Below are 14438 nucleotides of genomic sequence, written 5' to 3'. Positions count from 1 at the left end.
AGATTTTAGAGACAACTTCGGCTTTTACAACAGCCTACCACCCACAAGCAAACGGAATGACGGAACGGACTAATCGTTCAGTCAAGGATATGCTTGCAATCCTTGCTGAACATGATGCAAACACCTGGGATGAACACCTACCCTATGTTCAGTTCGCCTTGAATACTGCCATCCACCAATCAATTAACACCCAACCACTTCATTTGTTTACTGGTAATTCATGCAATTTCCCCTCAGGTCTGCTTAACAGACATAATGTTGCATACGGGGAGGACTATCCTTCAGAGGTCCTTGGAAAAATGAGAAATGCATGGAATATTGCAGCTGAAGCGTCCAAGAAGGCACGGACTCGGTATGCTCGTTTTTATGACAAGAAAGTGCGCCCTCTTGAGTTGACGGAAGGAAGCCTCGTATTGAGAGTGAATGAGGCTGCGCCTGCCAATCAGAGCAGGAAACTAGCTCCGAGGTGGCGAGGACCATATAGAGTAATTAAAAGGGCGGGGCCGGTTAATCTTGTTATAAAAGGAGTGTTCGAGGACCAGGTGGAAAGGACAATTCATGTAAATAAATTGAAACAATATCATGCTAGAGAGGAATTAGAACTGCCTTCAGCAGGTCTAGTTCCTGACTCAGTAGTGCTGACTCATGGCTTCACCGACCAGTCAGAAGATGAGGATGACCCTCTGTCATCGCTCATCAGTAGTCAGGTGCAGTCTCGCCACCCTATGGTGACGAGATCTCGCGCTGTACAGTAAAGTAACTTCCTTGGTTAGTATAATTTAGTATTCATTAGATTTTCCTGTAAAGGCAATGAGATGTACTATGTCTATACTTGACTCAGGTAGCAACTTTTACCGTGCTCTGGGGTTCCACCTCCACCAAACCCAGAGTATATCTATGCTTCCGCTGTGTTGTGTCTGTCTGTTCCCTGGTCTGATTGGTACACCGACCCAGTTGTTCCAGCCACACGTGAACCCTTGTCTGTAAAGACCGAGGGGGGAGGCACGTTACACAAAGCCCTCCCCCCACCAGACCCAGTAACCCAAACATCAGTTACTTTGGGGATAAGTGACTGTCCAAGAGTCACCCGGCCGACGCCTCACGTCACTAACGAGGTTGTCAGGGCCAGCGAGCTGTCCACATTATAGCAGTCACCGGAGGTGCCATACAACGCCGGGGTAGCTGTCTCGAGATCACCACTACCCACCTGCTGCGTCATCAAGACTGCAGCCATTCCAGCAGTGTTGGAGGAGAGGTCAAGAAATGGAAAGCACGTAGCAGTACTCAAGAATTTCGCCGGAAGATTAATGATTACGTCATCTGAAGTAACAAGAAAGCAGAACTAAGGCGGTCACAGGTGGAAGGCACGGTTTCCCTACAGAGTACCGGGACTCGCCAATAGAAGGTCGCAAAATTGTCTCCTTTGGCCTAAAGTCGGCGGTACGAGGGTATACACAGTTGGTGTTTACGGCCTAGTAACCTGGTGACATCAAGAAACGCCTTAGATGACGTGAGCAATGATGGAAGACGAGATTCACCTGTTCTGCAAACAAGCAACCCGCCTCTACGACCTTCTGACACCACTCCTGCTAAGAGACACCGTTGGTACATCCAGTCCTGCTCTGCTGTGGTCATCTGCGACGTCAAGTTTAACATCAAGACTGCCGTGTGAACTGTGATTGATATGAAGGCGTGTGGACTGTCGAGAGCAAGATTAATGGCCGAAGTAACAGTATTCTACAGCTGTCACTTGGCACTCAGCTCTACTACACTCTGTCGTCATTCAGGAGTACCGGATGGGAGTACAAGAGGACCAGGTATTGATGTCTACACATGGGGAGAAGCAAGATCGACACCGTCATCGTCAGCGACTACATTCAGCATCCAGCAGCATCGATTTTTTTTTTCGATTACTCAATATGAACAATTGATACAAAACAACAAAGTTGGCTCTGAACATCTGTGTAAAGAATATCTGGACACTTTTGTTTAAATGTTGAAAAACAGATTTTAAATAATTCTGGTATAATATATAAAAATTTTACTCTATAAATTGGTCAGTAATCAAAATCGAAGCCCCTGTGTAATTGTCTCAGCCCAGAACAAACGGTTATGGAAAATTATGTTGTGATACTTTTGCAGAATGTTTGAACACAGGAGAGGCGGACCAATATAAACATTGACACTTCTAGTGAGTGAGAACACTTGGCTGTACAGTCAGCTGAAACCTGTGATATAGTATTGGAATTTTTTTTTATATTTTTAGATACATGTAATAAACATTAGGTGTGTTCCTTAACATGTCAAGGTTGACATTGATTGGGGAGTGGTTAGTACACGGATGTGTACCTGATAGTTCCGTAGTACGCTCCCGGATGACTGAAAGTTCAGTCTGAAGATATAACTTTAATGTTTGAGCACGGTGTGGCCGGCTCTAGAGGGCACATGGACTTGGCTAGTGAAGAGCCAAGAGAGTTTAATAGCTAGTCTTTGATGGTAGAGAAGGGCCATGTTATTTAGCTATGTCAGTAAGGATAGGATGTATGTTTCCTGATGTTAGAAGATTGCTGTCAGTTGACAGCTGAGAAATTTATGAATTTAAACATGTTGATGTTGGACACTCAAATATTTGTCAAATTTCATTAGTTAGGGTAGCTTTTGTTTGTGGCATGAGTTGAATTGTGGGTTTGGATACTAAACCTCGTGATTTTTAACAAATTAACAAGGTTTACTAAGTGCTTGTGCAGGGGGGTTGTAACAAACTAGGATGTTGTAAGAATTATTCCAGAAGGTTCCAGAAGTTCGAGTAGGGACCTGACCTCTCAACAACGCCCAGTCCCCTGGGAATTAGCAGGTCTGAGTCACAAATGGCGGGCATCTTTGTTCATAGTTTTGTATAATGAACCATCCTATAGTATTCAGTAATTTAGAGAAATTAGCCTTTATTCATTTTGCATTAAAATTGTATTGTATAATAGTACTGGATACAATATCAAGAGTATTCTAATTATTGAGTTTAAGTCACCATCAGTGACGTCACGAATCAGATCTAACTTGTAAGGCGGAGTGACCGGCGGTCATAGGTCATCAGGGTTGACAGGTCTACTATTTCTCAAAGTTCAATTAACCATTTTGGGGGATCGGGAACAGCTCTGCCGTTAGATGTTTGTGTAATTTAATTTCAGTAAAATAATTCAACCAGTCTGGATCAATTCAGTACAAACAGAGGTTAATTGTTATAACTTAAACCTTGCTAAGTAACTGGGGTAAGCGATGCGGAAGGATACAATGCTCTGTCTGGGGTAGACCAGACAAGGAAGAGATCAGTGTGGACTCCGGATCTACTGGGAGAGGTCACCCCATCTTACCTCTCCCAAGACCAGCCCCAACATCTAGCTGGTTGCCCAAGGTATAGTTGTTATTGTTATGTATAGGAATAGTCTTCATTGCCATTCAGGTCAAGTAGGGAGTGTTAAAGTGACAGGGAGTGAACATATTTAGATTTTTGTTTTAGTTTTTCTTTTAATAAATTAATTAGGTAATAAATTGCATTTTTATTATTTCCATGTGTTTTATGTGTATACTTGTCCTGGTCACGTGGTCCACACGAGGCAGAGTTGGATTGGGCGCCGATTCTAACATCGAATCATTCCCGTGTAATTAATTTCACACTCTTAAGTTTCCACGGTCATCGGTTATAGTGGGGATCAAGCCCCAAGGTTGATTAATTAGCGTGATCGATCCAGACCTCGATCATTGCTCGGTGTTGCTGGTCTGGTGGTGGCAGCGTAGAGGCGACTCTAGGGTTTTGCTCAAAGCCTAGGTCACGTCATACTGGGTGTAGAATCCTAAGTCGGTCAATCGTCTTAGGACCACGTGGCGTGGAGTTGGCTTTGGTAAAAGTTTTGGAGTCCCTTGGTAGAGAATAAAAAGTAAGAATACGGGTAGAGGGCAAAGAGGGAAGAGAAGTAGAGAGAGAGAACCTAACCCGTGTTACACTCCCACTGAGGGTCTATTTCACTGGTAGCGAAATACACCCCACCCATTTTACCAGCTCGAGAGTGCACTGTGCACGAGGTGTCACACACACTTTGACAGCTCCTTTCCGGCTGGGTAGTAGTTGGTGGACACTTCGTTTTCTATGTGTCGTCGCTCTGAGAGACTTGGGGGTGACTCCTCCGGTTCGTCCTGGGTAGTGTTACCTGACTTAAGCGCAGAGTGGTGCTCGGCTCCAGGGCCAGGCTCTAGCCAGCTCGACGCCTCGAAGCTAGGCTGGACGCCAAGCTCTGCAGCTCCGGCTTCAGTCTGTGTCATACCGGACACACTAGCAACACTTTGGGATGGACTACCTGGAGAGGCACTATCTTCACTCTCCTCTGATCTTGATGACGCATCATCTCGTTCCTCATAACGTTTTAACATGTTAACATGGTACTTCTTATTGACCCCCCTTACGCATATGACGCACATCAATGAGTGACTGCACTCAGTGATGGTGAAGGGTCCCTTCCACTGTAGCAGGAGCTTGTTCCTGCTTGTAGGGAGGAGTAGGAGTACTTTATCTCCCACCTTAAACTTCCTCTCCCTGGCCTTCTGGTCGTACCTGCTCTTCTGGTACTCCTTAGCCTTGGCGAGTTCCTCCCTGGCCAACTTACACGTCTCTTCTAGACGGTTCCTCAAATCTATGATGTACTCATACGTCGTCTTGGTTTCTGGGGTACAGTCTTCCTCCTCCCATAAATTCTTCAACACATGCAGCGGTCCCTTTACCGTGCGACCATACAGGAGCTCGAACGGTGAGAACTGGGTACTTGCCTGGGGTACTTCCCTGTAGGCAAACAGTACCGGGTTAATGTACCTTGGCCACTCCTTGGGTTGCTCTATGCACACCTTCCTGAGCATTCTCTTTAGGGTACCATTAAACCGTTCCACCAACCCATTTCCCATAGCATGATAAGGTGTGGTGAATGATGGCTGCAACATGAGTAGCCTAGCTACTTCCGCCATCATCTCACTGGTGAACTGTGCCCCCCTGTCACTGTGTATCTTCTCCGGTATACCTAAGCGACTGAAGAATCCAACCAATGCTTCCGCCACTGTGACAGTCTCCATATTCTTCAAAGGTGCCGCCTCTGGATACCGAGTAGCATGATCTACCATGGTCAGGATATATCTGCTGCTGTCTGATGCCCTCGGCTCAATCGGGCCAATTATATCTACACTGACCATCTTAAATGGTTGATCAATGATGGGGAAAGGCTGCAGCTTCCCTGGCTGCACCTTGCCTCTGTCAGCGGTGCGTTGACAGGCGTCACACGACCGAGTGTACCGCTGTATGTCCCCAGTCATCCCTGGCCAATAGAATGATGACTGAATTCGTTCACTGGTCTTAGCATGTCCCATGTGACCCCCCATTACTCCCTCATGACCGAGAGTAAACACAGCTAGGCGGTGCTCTTTGGGGACCAGTAATTGTTCCCAAGTGTCCTGGGGTGTTTCCACCCTGCGCACTAGTTTACCCTTAACCTCCAAGTACTTATACTTGCGCTCATTCAAGGTGAAGACCTTGCTCTCTCATCTTCCTGAGTGTGGGGTCTTTCCTTTGTGCTTCCTAGAACTCTTTAGCGCTTACTCCTTTCAAAGAATGTAGTTTCAGCGGCTTGACCACTTTGGTGGGTTGCGCACTCATTGCGCGTGTGGTCACCGCGGCTACTAAAGCCTTGTTCCCCCTGGGAGCAGCAGTGACACCTACAGTCACCAGGGGTCTTCCCCCTCTCCTCTTATCTACCTCCGTGGTGGTGACCCTTGCCCACCCCCGGGGTTGGCGGGACCTGGCTGGATCAGCTGATCGAGCCCCCACCCACCTCCTTGGGTTTCTTCCCGTTTTCTGTTGGCAGAAAGGAGCAGGCTTCCCCTGTTTTCCTTGCGCCTGCTGCCTCTGTTCCTTAGCCGGGGAGGCGGCCATGGCTTGGCTACCAGCTGACTGGCGCGTGACGTCACCTCCAGCTGGTGTGAGTCCCGTTTTCTGTGAGTACCTTCCACAGGACCGACTCTTACTCTCTGAAACTCCAGTAAGACACGAATCCGCGACACGAATCTTCTCAATATTTATTACGTTTTTCTTCACTGTCGATAGTAATTGAAAAATTAACTCTCGAAATTTTTTTTTTTTACATTTATATTTTTGATCTGATTCCTAAAAGCATTTCGTAAGGCTTCTTACATTTTCAAAGTCTTGGTTTACACATAACATACATCATGCTTTTGTTTGTTTTGGGTGAGGTGATGTGACACAAAATTTTGGGTGAGGTGACAGAACACGAAACAATGGGTATAAACATAAGAATGGAAGTAACTACAGAAGGCCTTTTGGCCCATACCTTCTCTTGCTGCTCCTATGTTGGTTCTGGGTCTTGAAATGGGAAGAATACAGTTATGTGTTAATTGGTTGTTGATTGCTGGTGTTGACTTTTTGATGTGTAGTGCCTCGCTGATGTCGAGTCTCCTGCTGTTGCCGAATCTATCGATGATTTCTGTGTTGCTTGTTAAGATTTCTCTGGTGATGGTTTGGTTGTGAGAAAAGATTATATGTTCCCTGATAGAGCCCTGTTGTTTGTGCATTGTTAATTGCCTAGAAAGAGACGTTGTTGTCTTGCCTATATACTGAGTTCTTTGGACCTTAAAGTCCCCAAGTGGGCATGTGAAGGCATAGATGACGTTGATTTCCTTCAAGGCATTCTGTTTGGTGTCTGGGGAGTTTTTCATGAGTAGATTGGCCGTTTTTTTTTTTTTAAGTAAATTATCAATTGTATTTTCTGATTTTTGTCTGTAGGGATAACGTTCCTATTAATAAAATCTTTCAGGACACTTTCCTCCGTTTTATGAGCTGTGGAAAAGAAATTCCTGTAAAACAGTCTAATAGTGGGTACAAGTGTTGTGTTAGTTGACTCTTCGGAGGTTGCATGGCGTTTCGCCTTTCTTTTTATGACGTCTTCAACATACCCGCCATGAAACCTCTAAAGAGTCAACTAACTTAACACTTGTATCTCCTATTAGACTGTTTTACCGGAACTGCTGTTCGATTTTCCTTCTTTCTTCTTCTTCAATGTGATAGCTGCCCATCCTTCTAGTGATGGGCAGTGGATTTAACCAGATGAACAAATCCTAATTGTTTTCAAGAAGGAAAACTGAGCTCCTGCCATTAATTAAAATCATACAAGGAGAACCTTCACGACCAGGGGTTAAGGCAGGTATATATGTTAACATAGTTGACCTGGGGGGGGGGGGGGGGTCAATATCCTGGTTTAACAAGGGTGCAAATTATTAAGAGACTTACACATAACTTGTAAGATCAATGGTCCAATTAGACATGTAGTGTAGAGTTACAGCCTCGCCACGGGCGGCTGACCATTGTAACACTGTCATTACCCTCCAGGTTTAGGAGTTTGGCTGGATACCAATATTGGGTGTTAGTCTGTGTCATATATTGTTCTGCTCTGCCTACACCTCTACCCCCTTCTCCACGGCTGCCTCCACACTCTTAACCTTTAACACACACACACACACACACACACACACACACACACACACATATATATATATATATATATATATATATATATATGTGACGATAAAGCGTTGGTGTTCGGCTGTTTCAAAAGCTGGGGGCAGGGCCTCGTCACATAACAAAAAAAAGAGAGAAGTTTGTCCTTTCGTGGTAAGGTAATGGGAAGACACACAAAACACAAAGTATATAAACAATGAAATTTTAATTACTCTAGAAAACAAGACATGAATAAAGACAATCTCATAAAAATCAGAACAGGTCAACAAACAAAACAACATGAATAATTACTGTAAATGAAAAGTTACTCTAAGACAAGAATGCAAGTTATAATAAATCATATAAGTGAGGTGCTGGAATATTGGCTTCAAGCTGCCACCTCCCTTAGTACACGAAAGCCAAGGCTTAGTCTACTAGCGAGAGATGTCAACTCCAAGGAGCACAGAGATATTCTGAGGAGTACGGCGTGCTGCTGCCCAGACGTCGACTCTCGGTGATGGCGTGTGTGCAGGTGCGGCGAGACACCAGCCAATCAGCAACAGGCAGGCGGAGTATGAGCAATTTGCTGGTTACGGCGGGCTGGAGCCGGTGTGTCGGGGTGCAACCCGTTCTCGCAAATTCGTAAAGTCAATATTGACTTATTAACTACGTGCATAGGTGATATACTAAACATAATAGATACCCGTAAAAAGATTCATAGAAAACACCGACCTTACCTAACGTTGTTAGTATCTTAAGATAAGCATCTTATTGCTTCGTAATTACAATTATTACTTAACCTATACCTATTATAGGTTAGGTAATAATTGTAATTACGAAGCAATAAGATGCTTATCTTAACATACTAAGTAGGTTAGGTAAGGTCGGTGTTTTCTATGAAGCTTTTCAAGGGAAACTATTATGTTAAGTATGTCACCTATGCACATATTTAATAAGTCAATATTGACTTATTAAATTTGCGAGAACGGGTTGCGGGGTGTGCATGGTGCGATTTGCTTCCTGGGCAAAACGTTTGGCGATACTGGTGGACGTATCTTCTATATAGTATCTTGTACTTGAACGACGTAATTATGTAGGGAAGAGCAGGCTCAATCTCTCTTGAAAGAGATTATCGTCACAACTCTCCCCTGAAGCCTGCGGTTCTGGAAAAAGTTACGTCTTCATGTGGTGGAGTGATAGTTGGAGTTACTTCTACTTCATAGACTCTGGAGAGGGCGTCGGCTATGATGTTGTCAGAACCCTTGATATAGCGGATCTCCAGGTTGAAATCTTGCAGATATAAAGCCCATCGTAGAAGACGTTGGTTATTGAATTGGGCTTGATGTAAGAAGCGGAGAGGATTGTGGTCTGAGAAGATGGTGGTAGACCTGGCACCTTGTAGGTATGGAGCAAAGTGCTGGAGATTCAGGACGATGGAGAGTAGCTCCTTCTCGATAGTGCTGTAGTTCCTCTGGTGGGGTTTCAACTTGTAGCTGTAGTAGCTGACAGGTAGAACCTCCTCGCCTCGATGCTGCATCAGGACACCACCGATGCCGGTACCACTGGCGTCGACATGTAGGACGAAAGGCTTGGTGATATCTGGCGAGGCGAGAATAGGATTAGAACAGAGGAGGAATTTGAGTTGTTCGAAAGCAACGGTTTGCTGCATGGTCCAATTATACCGTTGCTTGGGACTGGTTAAAGTAATTAATGATGTTGCTACCGTACTAAAATTTCTCACAAACCTACGGTAGTAGGAGGCAAGACCAAGGAAGCGCAGGAGCTGCTTCCTGGTGGTAGGCTGTGGATAATGCTTGATGGCTTGAGTGTGTGTGTTTAACGGAGCTAGGCTGCCACTCCCTATTACATGACCCAGATAACGCACTTTACCTTTGGCAAAGGTGGACTTGCCCAGGTTGATGGTGAGGCCGGCTGTCAGGACCTTGGCGAACAGTCGTTGCAGCTGGAGCAGATGTTCGCTCCAGGTGTTGGATGCTACGACGATATCATCCAAATAGGCGTAGGTGTTATCCAAGCCCTGGATGACGCGGTTGACAGCTCTCTGAAAGGTGGCCGGGGCATTACATAGTCCGAAAGGAAGGCGTTCATATCTGAAAAGTCCAAAGGGAGTGATAAAGGCAGATATTTCTTTGCTCGCTCTGTTAGACACACTTGGTAATACCCCTTAAGCAAGTCCACTTGGGACAAGTACTGGGCATTACCAATGGCGTCAAGAATGTCATCTATCCTTGGCAAGGGGTATGCATCCTTGACAGTCACATTATTTAATTTACGGTAATCCGTACACAGTCTCACCTTACCTTGGGGTTTTGGCACCAAGATACAGGGTGAGGCCCAAGGCAACTCACAAGGTGTAGCCAGTCCATGATCCAAGAGGTACTGCACCTCAGCACGCATGACTTCCTTCTTGCTAGGGCTGATTCGGTAGAAGGGTTGACGAATCGGCCGGGTGTCGGGGAGCAGTTGGATGTCGTGCTGGGTAACATTACACTCTTGGGGGTCATCTCGGAACAACTCCTGATGTTCTTTGAAGATCTTGATGAGAGGTGCACTATGATTGTCCTGAAAATAATTGTGAAGATCAGTTAGGATTTTCGAATTGGAAAGTGCTGACTCCTTGTCAGTGCTTTCGGGAGGAGAAGCAGGGAAGGTCTCACTGTGGATGTATGGGCCTTTAAAGGAAGAATAGGTTATCATGACAGTGGGAGGAGTTCCATTATATAGCTTCAGGAGGTTGACGTGGCACAACTGGGTCTTCCGCCGCCTATCTGGAGTCTCTAGAACGTAGTTGTGGTTGTTTCTGCACTCCTTGATGCGGTAGGGTCCTGAAAACCTGTTTTGCAAAGGAGAACCTGGGATAGGGAAATAAGTAAGCACGAAGTCTCCCGGTTTAAATTTCCTTACTTTGCTGGTCTGGTCGTAATGAGTCTTCATCCTCTCCTGGGCTTTCAATAGATTATCTTGGGCAAAACTGTGGACCCTCTCTAGAATGTGTTGTAGGTTTTGAAGAAACTGGGGCACATTCTGATGCTCACTGAAGGTGGCATCACGTAGAGAGTCTTTGAAACCCTTGAGAGGAGTACGGCACTTACGTCCGTAGAGCATCTCATAAGGAGATACTCCTAAGGACTCATTGGGAAGACTTCTATAGATACACATCAGGTCAATTTGCTTATCCCAATCCTTAGAGGTTTCATTACAAAACTTCTTCAGGAGTGCTTTAATAGTCTGATGACTACGCTCAAGAGAACCCTGTGAAGCAGGATGATAGAGGCTGGACAATACCTGTTTGATGTTGAACTCTTCCAGTGTCCTCTTGAAGAGATCACTGGTGAAGTTGGTGCCACAGTCGCTCTGAACCTCCCTTGGAAATCCATACTGGGTGAAGATCTTCAATAAGTGTTTCACAACCGTAGCAGCCGTAATGTTCTTTACTGGAACTGCTATGGGGAATCTGGTGGTAGGACACAGGATAGTTAAGATATAGGCGTTACCTGAACTGGTCCGAGGTAAAGGACCAACACAGTCTATAATAAGTCTGTGGAAAGGTTCCGCAGGCACCAGTATGGGAGTCAGTGGTGCTCTGGGGATAGAGATGTTCGGTTTACCTGCCTTCTGACATGTATGACACTGTTTGACGTACTGTTTGACGCTATTTACCATACCTGGCTAGTAGTAGTCTTGACGGATTCCATGGTAAGTCTTGTTAAATCCGTAGTGGGAGAGTGCTCCGTGGGCCAGGTGTAGAATACTGGGCCGCAGGCTGGCAGGAATCACTAGTTGTTCGACGTTGGCCCAATCATCGTCCTCCTTCAGTTTACTGGGTGTATATCTGCGGTAGAGCAACTCGTTCTCTAGAAAGAACCCAGGAATACTGTCGGGTTGAGTCTCAGCCTGGAAAAATAATGGTGTCAAGGTAAGATCTTCCCTCTGTAACTTACGGAACTCCAACTTGGTCAGATTCGGGGGTAGTTTCTGAGGGTCTTGAGGGACAGCGGTATCAGTAGAGTCAGCTGTCTGTGGTCGTGCAGCTTGTGCACGGGTGGTCACTAAAACCGGAGGAGAAACTTCATCACTCTCTTGAACCTTTGCTGGAACATACTCAAAGATGGGATTATCCATTACAGAGGTACACACCTGGGGTTTGTCCATGACGATCAGGTTGGTCGGTTGCAGGTCTTCTGCCAAGTCGTTGCCCAGGAGAAGTTGCACTCCAGGCATGGGAAAAGGCTTTTCCCTGACGGCGACTTGGACTTCTCCGGTCACGAAGGGACAATCCAGGTGGACTCTGGCGAGAGGATAAGGAGTGGTAGCAGTGAGGTCAGTGATGAAGACAGTTTCTCCGGTGTAGGCAATATTGGGCACAGCTGATTTAAAAATAATTGATTGAAGAGCCGCTGTGTCCCTCAAGATCTTCAGTTTGAAACGTCCCTCCTGATTTGAGCCGTTGGTAGAGACAGTTCCAGTATACAGGTGTTTACTGAAAAGAGAAAGATCATTAACATGAACACCAACATTCATCACAGGCTTACCGGACTTAGGAGTCTGTTTGGGTTTAGGTGATTCAGTATTTCCTTTGTATTGAGACTTACCACATTTATCTATGGTATGTCCATAGAGTCTACAATACTTACAGTACAATTGCGAGCCAGCTTGACCGGTACTCACTTTCTCGTAACTGTACCAAGACTTCTTACTGGAAGATGGTTCTGGTGTCAGCCGGTGGATGAGGCTGTAAGTGTCAGCCGACTTAGCACACTTTAGGTAGTCGGTTTCTTCTTTATCTGCTAAATATAGACGGACAGGAGGCGGCACACGCCTCAAGAATTCTTCAACTAGCATCAGGTTGACGAGTTCTGCAAAGGTAGAGACATGTGCTGCTTCCAGCCATTTCATAAAATATCTCCTTTTGGTATTAGCAAATTCGAGAAAGGTAGTGGTACTTGCCTTCAGGTGATCACGGAATTTCCTTCGATAACTTTCGGTGGAGAGAAGGTAGGCGTCCAACACTGCTTGTTTCAGAGTCTGGTAGTCATTCTCAGACGCCAAAGTACTGAGCGTAACTGCAGCTCTACCTGTAAGATGTACTCTGAGAAGGGTTGCCCATTGGTCGGCAGGCCAACTAAGTTGATTAGCAAGGGTTTCAAAGGTGATGAAAAACACATCAACTTCTGTCTCTACGAATGGTGGCATTAACTTACTTGCATGTGATATATTGAAACTGACAGAAAGATTGGCAGTAGCTCGCTGGCGTTGAGCGAGGTGTGTAGTTTCCAACGAGAATTCTCGTTGACGACATTCCATAGCCAGAGCTGCTTGTTGTTTGTCATGGTCGCGTTGCATCTCCAATTCGTGTTGTTTTGTTTCAAGCTGTATTCGTTCCCGCTCACGGAGTATTGCAATCTCACGTTCTTGTTCTTCTTTCCTCAAGGCAGCTTCTCGTTCCTTTTCTTCCTTTCGTATGGCAGCTGCTTCCCTTTGCTGCTCTCGTTCGATCTTGGCCAGCTCCAGTTTGAGTTTCAGAGTTGTCAAATCAGGTTTATCTGCAATAAAGTAAGTTTCGTGAGTTTCAGAGTCTATCTTACCTTCCTCTAAGAGATGATCCAGTAACAGGTTATGTATTTCATTTTTGTTTGCTTGGTAGGGAACTTCTAGTTGATACTCATGTGCAAGAGTTTGTAATTCAGTCCTCTTGGCACGACTTAAAGTCCCTATTGCACCTGCTGGATCTGTACGGAAAGCTTGGAGACGAAACATGGTGAAATTAGCAAATAAATGCACAACGAATATACTGTTTGATATGGTGAATGTCAGAAACAGGACAACGTGGCAATTGGTACCTATCCTGTGAAATCGTTAACAATTAATGTTAATTTCAAGATGATAAATGATTGATAAATCAAGGTCGCAGGAAATCTTGTACCCGGTACTCATGTAAGAGGATAAGGGCAAGAAAATCCTACTAAACAAGCGAAACTGAGCTTCTAAAACAAATGAAACAGTTAATTGCCTCAAAAGTGAATTAGGTAGTCCAAGAATGTAGGCATACCTTGCCGAGTCTCTATAGGACATAAGCAAGTTTTTCCTACTGAAATTAATATGATACTTACAGAATTAGCGAACTTGTGTGCTCTGAAAAAGAAGGCTAATTCCCTACCAATGTAAATATCATCATCTCTGACCTACGTGTAGGGGTGCGTGGTGTCAACTGGTGACGAGAACTGCTGCTGAGGTCCCAATTCAGCAACTAAAGTTCGTGCGAGAGGAACTATGGCCCTCTTTATCCTCCTACTGTCAGATTGCAGAAGATTAGTTACACTTGACCCGGGGACAGACCACAGTACCAGGGTACCAATATGATGATCTGCCGAAAATATGAGAAATATCCTAGGGACAAAAGATGGTAAACACGAGTAATAACACGATGGGAGAGATGACCAATTAAGAGAATGACTGAGGCCTACAGTCACCACGTAATCCAAAGTTGTCTCACCTTCACCATATGCTACTCTCGGAATGCACAATACACACAGCACCATATGAAAATAAAATTGAATATTGAAAATAGTGAAAAGCTACTTCACCAAAGCCCAATACGCTTACCACAAATTTACAATTTGGTACCAGTACCTGAGTGAAGCTCCGTGGACAGGCCCCCATGTAATGTGACGGTAAAGCGTTGGTGTTCAGTTGTTTCAAAAGCTGGGGGCAGGGCCTCGTCACATAATAAAAAAAAAAAGAGAGAAGTTTGTCCTTTCGTCTGTGGTAAGGTAATGGGAAGACACACAAAACACAAAGTATATAAACAATGAAATTTTAATTACTCTAGAAAACAAGACATGAATAAAGACAATCTCATAAAATTCAGAACAGG

Source organism: Procambarus clarkii, chromosome 3 (assembly GCF_040958095.1).
Source record: "Procambarus clarkii isolate CNS0578487 chromosome 3, FALCON_Pclarkii_2.0, whole genome shotgun sequence".
Classification (NCBI taxonomy): domain Eukaryota; kingdom Metazoa; phylum Arthropoda; class Malacostraca; order Decapoda; family Cambaridae; genus Procambarus; species Procambarus clarkii.
Note: the sequence above shows the minus strand (reverse complement) of the source record.